This window comes from Eulemur rufifrons, chromosome 14 (assembly GCF_041146395.1).
Source record: "Eulemur rufifrons isolate Redbay chromosome 14, OSU_ERuf_1, whole genome shotgun sequence".
Lineage (NCBI taxonomy): Eukaryota > Metazoa > Chordata > Mammalia > Primates > Lemuridae > Eulemur > Eulemur rufifrons.
Genome location: NC_090996.1, coordinates 29279351 through 29299811, shown reverse-complemented (window position 1 = coordinate 29299811; position 20461 = coordinate 29279351). Strand labels below are relative to the sequence as shown.

Sequence of the window (20461 nt, the reverse complement as noted above, 5' to 3'; positions counted from 1 at the left end):
TATATAATGTTGAGCTAAATAAAACAATGCAGAGCACAGATCTATATAATATGATCCCAGGTATGGCGGGGTGTGTTTGCATATGCATGTACAGATATGTGTGTATCTATCTCTGTATGTATCTGAAAGAACATATAAGAAAATGGTAACAGGGGTTATAGCTGGGGGTTGATATTATACGTGATTTTTAAAATTTCTTTTGCATACTACTTCCTAAAATGAATATATATTGCTTTAAAAGCCCAAAAGAAATATTTAACTTGCAAATGCCATCAAAGGAAACCGGAGTATCAAAGGGCAGAGAGGATGGAAATATAGACCATTAAATACTGGAATTTCATGCTCGCCTCAGCGGCACATATACTAAAATTGGAACGATGTGAAGAAGATTAGCATGGTCCCTGCACAAGGATGACATGCAAATTCATGAAGCATTCCATATTTTTTTAAAAAATACTGGAATTTCAATTCTCAGGGAGAATCAGGACAGTTCAAATCAAATAATGAACATCCATGTATCAGTTAACCTCTGCTACATAACAACTACAAAATCTCGGTGATGGAAGATGAAACTCACGTGCCTGTGATTGTCTGGGGCTGGCTGATCTAGCCAGAGCTCACTGGTGTATCTCTGGGCTGGCTGGGACCAGGCTGGGCTGGGCTGGGCTGGTACAGCAGCTCTGTGCTATCTGCTTCCCCTCATCTCCCTGGGAACAGTGGGCAAGTGTCCTTGCAAGTCCTTCTCATGGTGACGAGAGAGGTGCAAGGTGACAAGCCACATCACACAAACGCTTTTCAAGCCTTTGGTGGCATCAAACCTGCTGCTGTTCCACTAGCTAAAGTGAATCACATGACCAGCCCCAAAATCAAGGGGCAATCCTGCCTCTTCCAGGGGAGGAGTTGCAAGGGTACAAGTCAAAGATCATGGATACAGGGAGGGACGAAGAACTGGTGCCATTCATTCAACTCGCAAGTGGTCACCACCCTAGTTGAAAGATGTTCACACGTGGTGTGAGCTGGCACCCCTGACTCAGCAGGTCCTCCTCTACAGTTTGAGACATATTCCTCCAACTCCTCCAACAACGCCCAGCCAACCTTTTCTGTTCCAAGGATATCAAGCATGCCAACTTTCTCATTGACTGGCCATTGGAGTTTGTTTGTTGTTTGGTTTGTTGGTTGGCTGGCTTTGGCTTTTTCACATAACTCAAAACACTAATTATCTTTGAGATGCCTGTTAATTTGTTCCACTGCATGTTTCACTGTAGCGCTCCTGAAGACACAAAGAAAAATAACAATGTTCTGAAAGGAACATATAGGTCAACGCCACAACTTACAGCCACATCAACTGGGCACTGCAAGACTCCAGGGCTACACTGTCCAAACAGTACCCACTAGGCACAGGCAGCTATTTTAATTTCAATTAGTTAAAATTAAATAAAATTTAAAATTCAGTTCCTAGGTCACACCAGCTACATTTCAAGTGCTTAATAACCACATGTGGCTAGTGGCTATCGGCTGTCATAATAGGCAGCACAAATGTTGAACAGTTCCATCCCTGGGAACATGCTAGAGGATAGCACTGCTCCATGGAGCAGTGAAGCAGATAGGAGTGGATGATTTCCTCCTTCCTCTAGCTTTTGTTCCATTGGGGCGCTCGACAGCTTGGATGATGTCCACCCACACTGAGGAGGGCAGATCCTCACTCTAGCTCCGCATCCAAATGATAATCTCATCTCATTACAGACCTCCTCACAGACACACGTAGAGATAATGTTTTACCAGCTATCTGGGCCTCCCTGACCCAGCCAAGTTGACACGTAAAACCATCAGAGACGGTGAACCAAGATTACACATGTCAGAAACTTAGAACAGTGCCTGACACCCTGTAAGGGCCTGCGAGGTGCAAGCTAAATAAATGTCTTTCTCTTGTCAGAGTCTGGCATACAAGAGGTGCTCAGTTATTGCTGCCTGGATTAGTAAAATGATAGGAGACCCAGACTACTTTAAAGGAAGTCCGCGTGGGTAGTCACGGCGCGGCAGAAGACCCAGGCACTTTTAAACGGTCCCTGCCAAAGGAAGTGGGAACAAGAACTGCTTAATAACATCCAAGGGGCAGCGTAGCTCTGTGTCTAGGGTGGTTTTCCCTTCAGCCACTTCCAGCCAGGGGAAAGCTCCAAATTCCCATGACAGGCTACCCTCCTGGTGGGGAGAATGTTTAAGAACTTCCCCAGAGGGCTTCCCTCAGCAGACCAGCTCATGTCTGGTCAGAATGATCATCATAAAATCCCCAGCATGTATCAGTGCTTCCTCTGTGCCACCGATTCTCACATGGAGGCAACTTTTCCTTCCTTCCCCCAAACCCCAGTAGACATTTATCAATGTCTGGTGACATTTTTTGTTTATCACAACCATGGGGCTCTACCGTAATCTAGTGGGCAGAGGCCAGGGATGCTGCTAAACATTCCACACTGCACAGGACAGCCCCCCACGGGAAACAAGTATCTGGCCCCAAAATGTCAACGTTGAGGTTGAGAAAACCTGTTAAAGTGTTATGTCATTTAATCCTCATAATGATGCTACGAATGAGATGCTGTTTTTTACCATCAGTGCCAATGAGGAAACTGAGGCTCAGGCAAGGACCCTGCCCCAGGTCACAAGCTGGGAAGGGAGAGAGACTGGATTCAAATCCAGCCACGGTCCCAGTGGCTGCCACATACTAGGGCCACTGCGCCCTCAAAACCCACATGGCACAACAGTGAGAACCCTGGTTCTGTCATCAGTCGGATCTGGGTTGGAAGCCTGGCTTGGTTATTCGGTGGCCGTGTGACCTCAGGCACAGGGTCCTGAAGCATCCGTGAAATGGGGGTATGACGCCCACCTCGCGGGGTTATTGCAGGTGAGATCTGACAATGAATGCAAAGTGCCTGACAAACAGTCTGACACTCCTGAAACGGTGGCTGCTGCGGCTGCTGCGTTGTTGTCATTGTTGACATCACTGTTATTATTCCCATCGCGGTGGCGCTGGAGGCCCGGATTCCCTCCCACCCGATCCTAGGGAAACAAGAACTCAGTTCTGTAGCTGGTCCCAGGGCGCCAGCTGGCACTCAGAAACCAGTGGGATGCTGCCTTCCCGGAGCCAGATTCTCCCTTGCAGAAGGGAGCTGGCGCTGCTGGAGGCTGCAGCAGCTCCCGGGGAAAGAGGTGCCGCTCGGGTCCTCGTCTCCGACAGCCGGAGCCATGAACGTGACCTGGAGCAACTGGCTGGGCCTCGCCGGCCATTGCCTCTCCCCGGGGTGGGGAGGCATTTTTCCTGTTCCTCTGGGAGAAGCACCAGGGTCCCTCCATGCAGAGACCAGTAATCAACTGGACCTGCCCTCAGAGGCTCTGTTACCCGACACAGGCAGGGACGCCAAGGGGAGAGCAGGATTCTTTAAAGAGAGAAATCATTTCTCTCTGCTACGTGTCTGGGGACTGCCTATCTTTTGGAAAGTGCCAAGAGAATGCAACAGCCAAACTGGAGAGAATATGCTAGAAAGTTTCCAAAGCATGGGAGCTGGTGTTGATGAAGGCAGTGCTTTCATGAGGCCTCTCAGACCCAAGACTGGCCTCATTTCTTGTCACTACCACCAATAATGATAAGACCCACCAGCACAGCCCACTGCGTGTCAGGCACTGATATCATTGCATTGCGTTCGTCATCTCCAACCCTGTAATCAGTGCACGCATTCACAGGGCTGTTGTGTCAACACAGAAAAGATGCTTCCAAGGAGACAAACAGGGAGCATCGTGTATGTAAGCACTTGCCACTGTCATCGTCACCATTGCTACAATTGTTGCTATTACTGTCACCCTGCAAGGTAGGTGTCATCTCCCTGGAACAGGAGGGTGAACTGAGGCTCAGGGAGTCTGATTGCCCAAGGTCACCAAGGAGGTGAGATGATACTGTGGTTAAACCAACAGGCTTCGGCATGACGTTGCTGGCGTTCAAATCCTGGCGCGGCTGTTTGGTAACCACACGCCAGCCCGGGCAAGTCATCTCCCCTCTGAGCTTTGGTTTCTTCTCCTGCAAAATGGAGAGAGATCCAAATACGGGTTAAAGGAATGATTCAGCCTGTTTGTTTTTGTTTTATTATTACAGAAACTGAACTCTAGGGTTCAGAAAGTACCAGTTTTGTGTTTTCTAAAGACTGAGTCCTCCCTGCCCTTTAGAGAAGAGGAAAGGACTTTCTATTGCTAAGGTTGTGTTGGCTCTGTCGCTAACGGTCAGTAGAGGATTAGCTTGATCTGCCATAAAAGCTACTATGAGAGACACGTTTTTGGCAGGACTCGGGTGCAGGGGGAGAAAGGGACAAGGTGGGAAGGAGAGAGAGAGGAGACCCAACACCAGGGCCCTGGGCCAGAAGTAGTACTCAAGGGAGACCAACGCCCAGCAAATGCCAGGTGAGAGGCCAAGAGACAGAGCTGAGAGGGGCGTCTGGGACACCCGCGATCTCTGCTAGACCGGAGGCCCTCCTGCTCTCCACCCTCCTCCAAATCAATCCTCTGGGGCAAGCAAGGAGTCTGCCCACGGTCATTCATTCATACCATGTACAGGTGCTCCAAGAGCACATGCCTCCCTCGACCACAACACCCCCCACCCCCAGACAGCCACAGACCTAAGGCAACCTGTGGACCCCAAGCAGGCAGTGAGGAAGATCCCCACCCCTGCACAGGGGGAGTTAAGGTGATCCCACCTAGGCATTCTGAGCTGAGGCAGTGGGGGTGGAGGCCACACTGTTCCATCAGCTACCACCGTTGTCACTATCATTTTCATCATCGTCTCAGGTTGGGCTGCAGGTGGGGGAGGGACCCTCTGAGCTCTGCTCCCAAGTCCCTCTAAAGCCTCTCACCCTCCAGCAGTGATCTCTTTCCTCTGCCCATCCAGACGCCTGGAGAGAACATCGTTGCTGTCTCCCTCCCACCACCCGTGCGGGCTGGCCAGCAAACTCTCCACGGGCAGGGAGAGAGGGGTGCGGGCAGTAGCCGGGTCCCAGCTCGCTCTGCCTCTGCGGCAGGGGCGCTGTGAGGGGGGGAGGCCGAGGCTTTTATACACAAAGCAGATGCACCATAAACTCATACTCCCCGGGCACAGACACTCCGGGGGAATTGCTGCCGATTTTACCCACTCATTCCTCTGAAAATAGCTGCACACACTATCTGCCAAGTTTCCGGAACAGAGCAAGTGCTGAGGAATAGGGAACTGGTGGAGAGAAGGAGTCTGGGGTAGTAGGAAGTAAACCACATTGCTCTGCCCAACAACGGGTCTCTGAAAGAAAAAAGGATTGGTAATGGATTTTATCATGTCAAGTGTTTTTAATAATAGCAATACTAATTGCCTTCATTTTTATAAAGCAGCGACTCTGTCCTGGCTCTTGTGCTTTTATACACAATTCCGGTAACTCTGCTGGTGCTATTAGTATCCCTGTCTTTACAGATGAGTAAAGCGAGGCTCAGAGAGGCTCAGTAACTTACCCCAAGGTCACACAGCAGAAAATAGCAGAATCACGATTCAAAGCCAGGCCTCTCTGACTTCTGAACTCTTTCCCCTATACTCAGCTGCCTCTCAAACAATTCGTTCACTTGTACCTCTCAACAATAGATGGATGGAAAGAGAGAGAGAATTGAAAACACCGATGGTGAATGTAAAACCCATCTCTACCACCCACTTCTCTAGATGAGGCAGCTGAAGTTCCCAGGGGTCGAATAAAACTTTCTCCAAGTCACTCAGTCATTTGAAATCAGAGCCCATCAGCCTTTTAGTGGCTATGTGTTGAGGGTTCACTGCATATCAGTGGCTGCCCTAGGGACTTAATGGTGAACCAGACAAGCTCTGCCCTCATGGAGCTTAAAGTCTGGCAGGGTGAATGGACTCAATCAAGTACTAATAGCCAAGCTGGGTCTGTGTTGCGAGAGGCGGAAACACAGAGGAGGCAGAGCTGACCTCTCTGGTGGCCAGGGAAGGCATCCTTGCTGAAGAGAGGTTTGGGCTGATGCTCTCTGGAAGAGCAGGTGTCAGGGAAACACAGCGGGCTGGAGGCCAGGATCAGCTGGAGTGTCTGCTCGGAGGGGACAGACATTTTTGGTTGTCAAAATTCGGGGCAGGGGAGTATTACTGGCATCGAGTGGACAGAGACCAGGGAAGCTGCTCAACATCTCACAATATACAGGACAGCCCCCACCACCACCCGCCCCAGAAAACAAAGAATCGTCTGGCCCAAGATGTCAGTGGTGCCAACTTTGAGTAGCCCTGGCCAGAGTCCATGGGCATGCTGGTTTGATTCTTTTTTTTTTTTAAGTGTGTGGCAAGGGGAGATAGAAAGATAAAATAGATGGATGGATGAGTGGACAGATGGATAGATAGATAGATAGACACACAGGGTGTCATCAGTCATCACGTTACAACCAGGACAGAGAGACTTCCGGCTTGGGCCATCTCACACTCTATGTTGAAGACCAAGCACATCTTTGATACAGCTACAAGATCTTGCAGGAGAAAAATGTGATCACTTACAGGCGTCACAGCTGCCGGGGGGCCACTCTGTGGTCCCATCACTCTGTGGTCTCCTCTCCGTTGGCGACTGTTACTCGTCTAAGGGAAGTAAATGGCATCAAGGAGCTGTCCAGAACAGCCCCCAGCCAGGCTCGAGTTGGGATGGAACCACATTCCCGGAAGACTCCCAGCCAGGGCAGGGGGTGCGTCATACACCCCCACCCTTCTGCGTGGCACTTGTCATGTTGTAACAATGGTTATTACTCGCTGAGAATCACCTCCTCCAGCAGTCCCTGTGTGTCCTGTGCCCTGTGGAATCTCCGACCGCAAGCTGCAGTGCTCATCACTTGTTTGTCGAATGAGTAAACGACTGTAGGTAGTAACTGCGCTATCTGAACCAGGATCCCCACAAATGAGGCTCTGACGCATGAGATCCCCAGAGGACAGCCAGAATCCAGGCTGCCTTCAAACACCGGGGTTGCCATCCTCGGGGGTCCCCGTTTCAAATGTCTGCTCAGAGCCATTCTATTGCACTTCAAAGCCAAGAGGCTGCTTTGTCTCTCTTGCTCCAAGCCATGTGCAACCCAGGGAGGAGTGTGGGAAATGGTGTTCCAGAGGGCAAGTCAGAACGCTCTGGGCCACGTGCAACCGGGCTCTGAAAGAACACCAGTGCAGCTCAGGCAAATGTGTGGACATGTTTGGCATCTTTATTTTTCTTCTAAGTACCAGTTACTCATCCTGGGCCCAAATGGTGGCAGGTTTCCTTCCCCAAGGGGACAGATTGCAGAAACCAGAAGAGAGAGGTGGGTAGGGGGAAGCTGAGCAGGGGAGGAGGGGAAGGCTGACTGGCACCTTTGCCGCAGACAGGACGAGGCGGGCCCTGGGAGCGGCTACCTCCGGGGCAGCTGCAGCCTCCTGCAAGGTTATCCGCAGCAGGCACAGGTTCGAAAGCAATGGGGCAATAAAAGTGAGTCATCGTCACCCAGCGCGAGCCAGCTCAGGCGCTCCGGGCTCAGTGAAGCGTGTCCCCAGATGCAAAGTTACTCAAATTCTGGAATGAGTTTTGCCTGAATAAAGGGCGTACAAATGTCCGTGCCCGTAAAGACCGGCTGCTGTGTTCAGCCAGCGTGGCTCACAGAGCGGGGCAATCAGCTGACAAGCACCGCCTGAAAGGAGCCTCGGGCTGGAGACAGCGCCATACCCTCTAGAGACATCTGTCCTCAGGCTCCTAACCCAGCTCTATGGCTGCCTTGCTGTGTGCCCTTGGGCAGGGACATCACCTCTCTGATCTTCAGGCCCCTAAATGATCACTAAGGGCCCTTCGTGCCTGAAATTCCGTGCAATAGCTACAAAGACCCCTGTGGGTTATTCATTCCGGGGTTGATGTTTACGTTTTAACAGCGTCTGTTCTCTCAGCAGCGTGCTGGTGACGGGTACAGCTCCCTGAATCCAGTTGTTCAGGTGCACCCTGGTCCCATCATTTTTTAGCTCTGTGACTTCAGATAGGTTATTTAACCTCTCTGAGTCTCTAAGATACATTATCATGCCAAGGATAATATAACCAATGGAAAGGCGGGAAGTCTTATCCCAAATCCCTAGGCATCCACCTTCGGGGTGGATTTTCCCATTGTCCGGGCATCTGCAGGCTGAGGTTCCTGGACCATTCTGTTTGGGGCAAGAAGTTGAAGCATCACACTAGCCACTGCCACTAGCTCCACAGATAACGGCTCGCAAAGCCCCCACGTCATCGTGCTTCCTTGCTCTGGTTATTACACATTCTCTTCTTTGTAAACCTATTATGATCCAGAACTATCTAGCCAACTTATTACTCACTTAGTATCCGTCCCTTTCCACTACATTTAAGCTCCAGGAGATCATGGTCTTCATCTAGTTCATAACTGTCTTCCCAGCAACTAGCACAGCACCCGGCACACACCGGCTGCTCAATACACCTGTTGTTGAATGAATGAATGAATTGCCCTTATCTAGCTGCTTCTCACGTCAGCCTTCCCAGAGTGTCTCCATATCCCCACTTTGCAGAAAAGGAAACTGAGGCTTGTAGGGTGGGAATAACCCAAAGTCACAGGGCAGTAATTGGTACCCAGGCCTGCCTGCCTCCGAATTCCACGTGTCACCCCCTCCCAGGAAGGTGTCTGCACTTTAACAAGGAAATTTTGGTGAAAGCAACAGCACCAATAAGAGGTTAAGGTCAGGGGCTTTGAGTCTGCCAAGCCCATGTCCCATCTGAGCACTCCGGTGGACTGGCTTGGTCACGTGACTTAACCTGGCGCTCAACAGCGTGAGAATAATACAACTAATATGTCCCTCGTAAGGTTGGGATTATCAGGACGATTAAGCCCCCTTTGCACAGTGCTGGGCACATAGCAGGTCCTCGATAAACGTCCGCAGTTATTTATTTGTTGCTACTTCTACTATGACCTTGTGAAAAACCCCACTGTGCTGGCCTCCCTGCCCAGCTCAGATTTTCTCTCTCCTCCCACTCCCTCTTTCTCTCTGCCATCTCCAAAGACAGGCGTCCCGGCCCCCATGGGAACCCCTTCCGCACTGTTCCACCCCACCCCCGACACCAAGCCCACGTGTGGGGACTCGCACATGTGGTCCCATGCAGCCCACAGCCCTCTGTCCCCCGTTCAGGCTGTGCACCCCGTCTGCCCTCACACCCACCCACCCCCACCCACCCCCACCCCGGGCCTCAGGCCTCCCCGACCGCCCCCTCCACCACTCGCATGCACGTGGCACGAGTGGGCACACGTGTTCCCGCCGCATGTGGAGCCTGCACCTGTGGGAGGAGAGCCAGCCCCGGCTGCCGCTGCGGCTGAATCAGGACAGCAAATCTCGCCACCCCCTCACTCCTTAATCCGCTGCAATCTGGCTTCCTCCCTACGCCACCCAAACCTGCCCAAGCCAGGGCCACCAACGACTCCCACTCACCGAGCCCAGCATCTTTTTCCATGGCCCGTGGGTGCCACTTAGGAGCATTTAAATTTGGTGACCACTACCCGCCCCACCTCCCTCCCCTAACTCCCTTCTCTGCCCACTTCTCGGCCCCTGCCTGCTCCTGTCGGCTCTTTCCCCATTTGTCTGTCTGTCCTTCCCGTTCAGATCCACCCACTCCCACGCTCTTCCGCCTGAGGAACATTCGTGAAGCCCCTGCCCTGTGCTGAGTGTCGCTGGGTTGTGGTGAGGAACAGGTGGACCCTGAGGGGACCGTGAGGTCACACTCTGCAGCGACATGGGACTGTGATCAAATCCCAGCTCTGCCAACCCGCTGGTTGTGTCTCTTTGGGCAGCCTGCTCACCCTCACCAGGCCTCAGTCACCACTTCTGTAGAATGGGGATAATTGTGGGATTTGCATGAATGCCTCTAAAGTTTTTAGCGTGGTGGGCTCCCACTGTCGCCCCAACCCCCTCCACTTTCTGCATAGCATCGAGAATGGTCTTGAAACATAAATCAGGTCTCGGCAACTGCTCACCTAAAACCTCTCCAAAGGCTTCTTGTGGCTCTTAGCATAAAATCCAGACTCCTCACCACGGTTTGTAAGTCCCTGGTGATCCTCTGACCTCATGTTGGGTTACTCTTCCCTTGGTCCAGAAATTCCAGCCACGCTGACTTCCTTTAATATCAAATATTAATTTTAAATATTAATTAAAACTTAAATAGTAAATTATTTAATATACTAAATTCAACAATTTAATTGAAAATGTCACACAGAACACACCAAGCTCATTCCTGCATCCGGACGATGGTGATACTGTTCCCTCTGCTTGGAATGCCGAGCCCCACCTTCCCTCCACCGGCCCCGAGAGCCCAGGACTCCTCTGGGCAGGCCCTTCCCATCCTTTAGGTCTCAGCTTTGACGCCACCTCCCTGACCACGAGGGAGCAGACACTATCGATGTCCCACTCGGATCCCTGACACCAGGCCACTGCACCACCCCCAGCTGCTGGGGACACTGGCTGCAGGAGGCTCACACCGCAGCCTTCTCCAGGGGTCAGTGCACCTGGCTTCCCTGAGAAGCATCTTTCCTTCACCTGAGAGCATCTCCTCGATAAGTCACCTGCACGGCCATCATGATCCCAGACTCTGCTTCTAGGGAACCCAGCTTCAGACACACGTGTTACTTCTTTATCTTGGTTTCTTTCAAAGCACTTACAATTATTAATTAAGGAAAATGTTCGGTACCTTCTCTGCTCTGTCTCCTCCACGACAGAGGAAGCCCCATGAGGGCAAGAACCGCATCCGCTTCCTTCATCACTTCATGCCCCACACTCCGCGTAGGACCAGTAGGAGGTGCTGGCTGACTATTGCTTGTGTTTCCAGGGATTCTTCTTTGGTTCCCCCTCTCTCAGCCTTCTTCTAGTCCACTGTGTCTCCTCTTAAACAATCCCCTTAGGATCTCAGACTCAATGGGTCTCAGTGTTGGTTCATCACCTACCCTTGGGAGACGAGCTCCTCCCCAGCCTTCTCTAACTCTGGCAACAGCAAGAGTTCCAGTGCCAAGCCTGGAACCGAGTGCCACGTCTGACTCATTCACCTCAGCCCTCCCCATAGCCATCAGCGCCTGGACCTGTCCAAGCCAGCATGTGCACATCGTCCTCTTCTGTCCTCTCCCGTGCTCCAGTCTCATAGCTTCAGACCGGCCCAAGCCCAGGTTGATGCAAGAGCCTCTTAATATAGTAGAAACCCCCCACATCTAGTCTTCACGGGTCCTGCATCCATCTTGCACCAACCTGCTGGACTAATATTGCCAACACTCTCCATGAATCGCATCCCTCCCTCTGGCAATAACCCCACAAAACCCACAAAGCCATGTCCCAATCCTTTGCCTTAGCTTGGCCCCCAGAGTCATCAATAATAAGTCCTCAGGCCACTTCCTTCCAGCCTTGTCTATAACATTATGCATGCTGAGAACAATAGCGATAATGATAGCAGAGAGCTGTACTGGGCTCCAGCAGGTGCTGGGCCAGACGGCACCCCCCGCCCCGGGACACTGACAGCTTCTGCCAAGTACATAACAGGCACTCAATCAATACTTGATGAGGAAATTTACACAGTATGCCAGGCACAGTGTCTACATGACTGCATTTCATCTGCATGACAAGCTTACGAGACAAGGAAACTAAGGCTCAGAGATGTGGTAACCTACTCCCAGCCACCCAGCTAAGGTTGGTAGCCAGGTCTGACCAATCCAAGACACTGGCACGTGACCACCATGCTCTCTTGTCACAGGTCCCCTGCACCATGCTGCAGCCCAACTGGACTGTCCATTCCCTGTTTCCCAGATTTTGCTCAATCTGGGCCTTTGCTTGGAATGCTCTCTGTGTTTCTGAATATTCAGATTCTTTATGATGCAACTCAAAAATGTCATGTCTATTGAGAATTTTTTTCAGATCCATCCCCAGCCATTGTGTCTTCCATCAAATTCCCAACATACTTCCACCCAATCCCCATTCATGGATTCACACGTTCATTCAAAAAACATTTCCTGAGCACCAACTTTGAGCCAGGCCCATGCCAGATGCTTGGCATAAAGAGCTGGATCAGGCACAGTACCCTGCTCCTCAGGGCTCACAGTAAAGTCCAGGAGTTCATCCATGCATCCATCCTTCCATCCATCCATCCATGCATTCACGCTTCCATCATCCATCCATGTATCCAGGCACACATGCATCTATCCACCCATCCATCCATCCATCCATCCACCTATCCATCCATCCATCCATGCAGCCATCCTTACATCCATGCATCCATCCATCCATCCACCCAGTATATATTGACTGAGCTCCTCCTATATGCCAGGCATCATTCTAGGGACTGGGAGTATAGAGCAACAAGACAGTCATGGTGTCTGCCCTCATGGGGCTTGCATTTCAGTGGTAGAAACAGACAATAAATTTATAGTAGCCCTTAAATAACGTATATGGAGGACTTACCATGTTCCAGCCACTCTGCTTCATATGGCCAAACCAGCAGCTGAAGTCACCCCCAAGTGGCAGCAGGGGAGTTCCCACAGGAAGTGCCCCAAACCCTCCCAAGGTGGGGCCAGCTGGGATTCCAAAGAAAAAAGCGCTAAACACCAGGGTGATCAGTCCAAAGCATTTATTAGGGGAACTTACCTACTTAGAGCTACAGCAATCTTCCCGATGGACAGCGAGAGAAAGGGGGTGTTCTACCCAGGTATGTCCACAGCAGGGGGCTCCAGGTATGGAGTTTTTATGTGGGTTTAAGGAATTTGGCTCAGAGCCGGAGCCTGTTTCTTTTAGTGTTTGGAGCAACAACTTAGATACCTGTATCAGTGCCTGGGAATGTTCAAGGCCCCAGGTTGTGTTCAGTCTTGCTGGGAAAAACCTGCAGCTTCCCAGGTCACGGTGCAATCAAGGCACTCTGTGATTCCCACACTCTTCAAGCACTTCACATGTCCTACTGATTTCATCCTGATAATGACCCTTTGCTATTGGTACTATTATAATCCCATTTTATAGATGGGGAAATTGAGACTTGGAGGGGCCAAATAACAACCAAATTCCTCAGCTGGTAAATGGTGGACCAAGCTGCTAACCCAGGACATAGAATCTATGCTCTTAACCAGCACACTAGACTGTTTCCCCAATAATTACCCAAATAAACAAGAAGCATGTCAAATGGCAGGGCATGCTCTGCACAGAAATAACGAACAAGTGATATGAAAGAGACGGCAGGGGCAGGAGAAGGTCAGAGAAGGCTTCTTTGAGGAGGTGACATTGGAGCTAGATCTGAATTACAAGAACATAGGAATTGTTTTTCAAACTTTAGGGTATTGCAGAACCTTCCGGCAATGTAAAAATATGTACAGATTCCTGAGCTTCATCCTGGATCTACTGTGTTGAAATACAGTGGTGAGGGCTGTGTTTGGTTTTGGTTGTTTTTTTTTTTTTTTTTTTTTTTCCTCCAGGACATGTCGTAGTCAGGCTTAGAAGCCCCAGTTTGAGAGACAGACAGATGGACAGACAGGGTGACATATAAGTCAGCAAGTTGTCACCTAACCGTGAATCCCAGCGCTATGTCCAAGGAGCTGGAAGCACAAAGGACCCTGCAATTCATTCTTTCTGGGAAAATCAGGAAGGTATGCCGAAGACAATGGGAAGCAGAGTTTACAAAGGAAAAGAAGAATTTGGGGGTGAGGTGTCCAATCAGAGAGGGCAGCACCGTGAGAGGCCCCAGGCTGCGGCCAGGAGGTGACTGCCAACGGGGGTGGGGTGGGGGACAGCCCTGCATCAGGGTGCCCCGGGGAGAGGCAGCTGAGGTTGGACTTGGGGCAGCTGAGGGCCACGTGGGGAAGGATTTTGCCGGATCTCTGAGGAGGCTGGAGTTTCTCCTGAGGCCACCAGGAGGCGCCAGAAGTCAGGGGGACTGGCTCAGTGGCTTCCCCAAGCTGAAGTGGCCCCAAGTGGGCTTAGCAATGACGTGGCTGTGGCAATAAAGAGTTTGTAAAGAAATAAAGGCCTGAACGAGGGCCATAGAGTTGCTTTACACCCTTTCCGTAGCACGCCTCTTGGCTCGTAGTAGAATTAGTGTGTTTGTTCTGTCTCCCCACTAAATTGTAAGATACTTGTGGAACTAAAACCTATGTAATGTACCGGCGGAAGCAGCGTGCCTCAACCTTGGAACTACCAACGTTTGGGACTGATAATTCTTTGTTGTGGGGACTGTCCTGTGCGTTTTAGGATGTTTAGCAGCATCCCTGGTCCCTACCCACAAGATGCCAATGGCACCCCCATCTCAACTAGCGACAAGCAAAAAGCATCCCGTGGCGTTGCTGACTGTTCCCCAGGGAACAAACTCGCCCTCCGTCAAGAACCACTGGGTTAAAGTGGTCCTGTGGGGTTGTCCCAATGTGGGCTCCGCCCCTTCCCAGCAGGGTGATCTTGGGCAGATTGCGTCACTTCTCTGTGCCTCGGTTTCCTCGTCGAGTAGGGATAATAAAGTATCGACCTCAGAATCATCATAGGAATTAAACACAGTGATGTGTGGCGAAGGGCACAAGGCAAATGCCAGGCCTCTGAGCACAGCAGGGTTTGGGGATGGTTATGGCGCCCACGATGTAGCAATGACACTCCTGACTCAAGAACTTCCCAAAGGTGTGTCCCAAGGAATACTGAACTCAAAAAGTATTTCTCTTTAAAAAGGATCTCAGGACAATAAATGCAGGATACCCCATTCCTTTGTGAGCAAACTAGGCATATTCAGTTAATTAAGACTCCAGGAAGTCCTGCAGTCATTATTGCTAGAGCTCTGGGAAGTCAGAGCTCCAGTCTAGCTCGCTATGGCATCCCCACTCCCAGAAAAATGCTGGAGAGCACGCAGTAAGGATGGGATAAGTGATTAAATGAAATGAATATTCACATGAATGAATTTGTTAATTACAGAAGCCAGTTTGGCTGCATTTAACCCAGTGTTTCCCAAGCTTTCTGGACCACTGCATCATGTACGCCCCTAGGACTAGAGCCCCCCAGACACGCTCTGGAAGACACAGCCTTGCCCTGGGATGCTGAGGCGCAGGTGAGTGGCTGCGAAAAGCAGACGAAACCACAGGACATGTTTCTGGCATCTGTGGTTCCCAGAGACTTCATTTTCAGTTAAAATTAATTTTTAACATTTTATTTTAGCTCCAAAATGAGCCCTAAGAGATGAAAAAGCAAATGCATTCTTGGCCAAAAGGATTCCACTTTTTAAAAAAGAAATATAGCAATCTCTGGTGTCATTTTGTGTGCAGTGAAGCAAACAGTCCTTGTAGAGGTGACGTCTGCCTCACTCCTCACATCCGAAGAGATGTCGGTCACTGTAAAGGTCAAAGCGCCCACATCCCAAAAGACTAAATTTTTCTCAAGACAGTGATTCTATTTAATACCAACTCCAGCCAATGATGGTTATGGCAAAAGTCAAGAAAATTGCCTATTTGCAAACCCAGTTCCAGTTTCTGATTTTTCAAGTGTACGTTTAGCCTAATGCCCACCTTGTTTGCATCTAAAATTTCCATCTGGATGAACAGTACGGCAAAATAAGCCATCATGAAAAAACATGCTTTAGAGACACAAAAGACTTTACATAGAAATGGGAAAAAACTTAGCTGAAATGAGAGCTCTCATTTGCTTTATGCCCACTTGATGTCAGATGCTATTCTAGCTGCTTCACATATGCAAATTCATCTAATTAAGATGTGGGTCCTGCTATCTTTTCCATCTTACAGTTGAGCACACTGCAGTTCGGAGAGGTAGAGTGGACTGCTCACGGCACACATAGCCAGTAAGGGAGAGAAACGGCATTTGGACCGTAGTCTTAACCCTACACAACATGGCCTCAGTAACTTGCAGTAATCACAATGCTATCTTTATTTTTAAGAAAAGTTTTAATATGCACTCTGTTATCCATTTATACTATTAATTACCTGGTAGAAGTATGAAAGGTATGCGGAGAAAGAGTCTGTGTCTATGCCTAGGACACATTAGAGACCTTCCTGTGTTTAACTCCCACCCCCTGGGACCCTAAACGACTTGAAAGGCAAGAGATAGCTACCATTTTTTGAGCAATTCAGTATTATTCCAAATCTACCTCTTATTGCCTTCTTTCATGCTCCCTGTGTTGTTAAAAAACGAACAATAAACTTCTGGAATGCCAGCTCAACTTGCATGATTCTAATGAATCAATTCCAAACAATGTTCAGAACAATAACATTGTCACCTCAATTCCGTTGCCCCCAATGCCCCCCAAAATTACTTGATCCCTTTGCAAACACTGGACTAAGAACTTCACCTATAATATCTCATTTAATCCCTAGCTTACCCTGAAAGCAGTTATAAATTCCCATTTTACAGATGAGGAGACTGAGATTCAGAGTGGTTCAGTGTCTTGCCCAAGGTCACAAAGCTAGTAAAGCCCACAGGGAGGGTTCTAAACCAGGTTTCTGTTTCCAAAACCTCTAGATCCTACTGCCCATGTAAGGTAGATTGACCACAAAAGTCTCCCAAGCCCCAGAAAAAAGATGTTTTAGTCCAATGTGCTTACAAGTACAAATGTTATTAAATTTGAGGTCCCACTAATTGAGAACTATGACCAATTAAATTAAATAGCTATTTCCTGTGTTCTGAGCTCTCTCCAGCTTGTTGATGAGATTGGCAGATCAGCACAGAGATGGTAATAACCGCTTTGAGACACAATGCTAAGACTCTCAGGAGAAGACCAAGCTCAGACCCAAATTTAAGTATGGGTGGGGTTCAGTGTCAAGGCCAGCACTTTACAAATTGTGTTAACAGCAACACTTCTGGCATCCTTCTAGTCAGTCTGCATGTGACATGTAAAAAAATGGTTTTTTTTTAAATTATTTTTTCCATATGAATCCAGATCAAGTAGGGACATAAAATCTCTCTGTGGGTTTCATTTCTTTTGGGTATAAGCACATTTTGCCATATTCAAACACAAAATCTCTGCAACTAATGCTTGCTCATGAAAGACTAATCATAATGCATCCTGCTACAAGCTATTTCTTGTTCTGGATGAAAATTTGCAAAACTCCCTGGGTGAACCGTTCCTTCCAGGGCTTTTACGAGGTGGCTGCTGTTTCCTACGGCACTCATCCCAAACCGTGGGGGTGAGAGGGGCACTGGGGAGGTGTCAGTGCCAGAACTTTCATCTGAGTATTTTTTTTTTCCATTTCTTTCTTTTTTTATTTCAGATTACTATGGGGGTACAAATATTTAGGATACATATATTGCCTTTGCCCCACCCAAGTCAGAGCTTCAAGCATGTCCATGCTCCAGATGGGGCATACCTCACCCATTAGGTGTGAATATACCCATCATCTCCTCCCCCCTCCCACCTGCTCGACACTCGATACATGTTACTACAAAGACCCCAAAGGCAATCACAGCAACAACAAAAACAAGTAAATGGGACCTGATCAAATCAAAAAACTTCTCCACAGCCAAGGAAACTATCACAAGAGCAAAAAGACAACCTACAGAATGGGAAAAAATAGTCACATGCTACACATCTGACAATGGGCTGGTAACTAGAATCTATATAGAACTCAGGAAAATCTGCAAGAAAAAAATCAAACAACCCCACCAAAAAGTAGGCAAAGTACATGAATAGAAACCTTTGAAAAGAAGACAAAACTGATAGCCAACAAACGTATGAAAAAATACTCAACATCTCCAACCATCAGGGAAATGCAAATCAAAACCACAATGAGACACCACTCAACTCCTCATCTGAGTATTTAAATCAGAGTTTCAAATTCACTTATTAATTCAACTAACTGTTTTTGAGCAACTGTTTTGCGTCTCCGACACTACGCCTGGTGCTGGGGCTAGAGCAGGAAAAAGGACCAGGCAGACCTCCCTGTAGCAGGAGGGAAGATAAAAAATAAACAAAATAAGCTAATTAACACCTGGAATGGGTAAAATTGTGTCCCCCAAAAAAAGACATGCTCAAGTCTTAAGCCCCAGTCCCTATGAATGTGACTTGACTTGGAAATAATGTCTTTGCAGATAGAATCACATGAAGATGAGGTCGTACTGGATTGGGGTGGGCCCTAAATCCAGTGACTGGTGGATCTCTTTATAAGAAGAGGGAAATTAAACACAGACACAGGGGAGAAGGCTGCGTAAAGGCAGAGACTGGAGTGACGAATCTGCAAGCCTAGAAATGCCAGGGATTGCTGGCAGCCACCGGCAGCTGGGAGAGGGAAGGAAGGACCTTTTCTTAGAGCAGTAAGAGGAGCATGGCCTGCCCAAGCCTCGATCTCAGATTTACAGCCTCCAGAACTACGAGAGAAGAAATTTCTGTTGTTTTTTTAATTTTAATTTTTATTATTTAAATGTTTTTTTTAGAGACAGGGTCTTGCTCTGTCACCCAGGGCTAGAGTACAATGGCAAGATCTTAGCTCACTGCAGCCTCCAACTCCTGGGCTCTAAGCGATCCTCCCGCCTCAGTCTCCCGAATGGCTGGGACCACAGGTGTGCGCCATCATACCAGGCTAATTTTTCTATTTTTTTGCAGAGACAAAGTCTTGCTATGTTGCCCGGGCTGGCCTCAAACTCCTGGCCTCAAGCAATCCTCCCACCTCTGCCTCCCAGAGTGCTGGGATTGATTACAGGCCTGAGCCACTGCGCCTGGCCAATTTCTATTGTTTAAACCACCCGGTGTATGGTACTTTGTCATGGCAGGCCTAGGAAACCACTACAACAGCCACTGTGGTATCAGAGAGTGATAACTGGCCTGAAGAAAATAAAGCAAGGTCAAGGGTGAGAAGGGATGGAAGGATGAGCTACTGTGGACAGTGTGGTCAGAGGAAGGCGAGATAACACAAGGGCGGGACTGTCACATCAGACCCACAGTGGCTCAGGGACTGTCTCGGTCACTTCTGGCTGCTGTAACAACATACCCCAGACAGAGCAGCTTAGCAAACAGTCCCTCCCTTATCTCCCCGTGGTGCTTACTAGGAAATTTGACCTTATCATCTTATCTCTTTCTCCCTGTTAAGGAGGATGGGTGACTCCCCGCTGTAACCCTTTCCTTCCCAGATAGCCTCTTGGAAGAGGAGACATTGGATCACAGCCCTCCAAGGAGGTGGCAAGTGGCAGAAAATGAGCTGGGAGCTGGTGCCAGGGCAGATCACCTGGGGCCTGGTGGAGGGGTGTGAGGACTTTGGTTTCATTTCCGTTGTGTTGAGAGTTTATTGGCAGGCTTCCACTCCAACGGCTGTTGTAAAGGATAAACAAAAGAAGACATTCTTTTTGATCCTGAAAGAGACAGAGTCCTAGGAGAAATGGCCAGAACTGCCATTCAGACCTAACAGGGCAGGTAACAATAAGGTTCTACTTTAGGGGACTGGAGTTTGAGTCACACTTTTATCTCCGAGGCTATTTATTTAATGTCTGTCTCCTTTAGTAAACTGTTAGCTCTCTGACATAGGAACTGTCTTCATCTCAGCTGTCTCCCTAGTGCCTAGCACTGTGCCTGACTCCATGAATGTTTATTGAATGGATTCGTTCTTTTGAAGCCAAATGTTTTTGTTGGCTTTTTTCTTTTTCTTTATTGTGGTAAAATATACATAATAAGAATTTTTTTTTTTTTTAAGACAGAGTCTCACTCTACCGCCCTGGCTAGAGTGCTATGGCACCATCATAGCTCACTGCAACCTCCAACTCCTGGACTCAGGTGATCCTCCTGCCTCAGCCTCCCAAGTAGCTGGGACTACAGGCATACACCACCATGCCTGGCTAATTTTTCTATTTTTAGTAGAGATAGGGTCTCGCTCTTGCTCAGGTTGGTCTCCAACTCCTGAGCTCAAGCGATCCTCCCGCCTTGGCCTCCCATAGTGCTAGGATTGCAGGCGTGAGCCACCGCGCCCGGCCCCATAGCAAGAAATTTGTTATTTGAACCATATTTCAGTGCACAGCTCAGTGGCATCAAGCACATTCACATTGTTGTGCCACCATCAGCACCCTCACCATGCCAGGTCTTTTTCATCATCCCAAACTGAAATTCCGTGTCCATTACACACTAATCCCCTATCCCCTCTTCCCACCGGCCCCTGACAAGCACAGTTCTACTTTCTGTCTCTATGAATTTGACTATTCTAGGTACGTCATAGAAGTTGAATCATAAAATATAATATTTGTCCTTCTGTGTCTGGCTTTTTTCACTTAGCATAATGCCTGCAAAGTTCAAAGTACAATATTACGGCATGTATCAGAATTCCATTCCTTTTTAAGGCTGAATGATATTCCATGGTGTGTACCTACCACAATTTGTTTATCCATTCATCCACAGATGGACGCTTGCATTGTTTCCACCTTTTGGCTATTGTGAATAATGCTGCCGTGAACATCGGTGTGAAAATAACCTGTTTGAGTCTCTGCTTTCAATTC

At 48.8% G+C, this 20461-nt stretch overlaps 1 non-coding gene across 1 annotated transcript; it reads left to right on the top strand.

Annotated features, from left to right (window-relative positions):
- The first annotated feature begins 339 nt into the window (after positions 1-339).
- Positions 340-446, top strand: LOC138394916 (U6 spliceosomal RNA). The gene has a single exon (XR_011235433.1). It is a non-coding gene; the product is annotated as a U6 spliceosomal RNA (small nuclear RNA).
- The last annotated feature ends 20015 nt before the right edge of the window (positions 447-20461 follow it).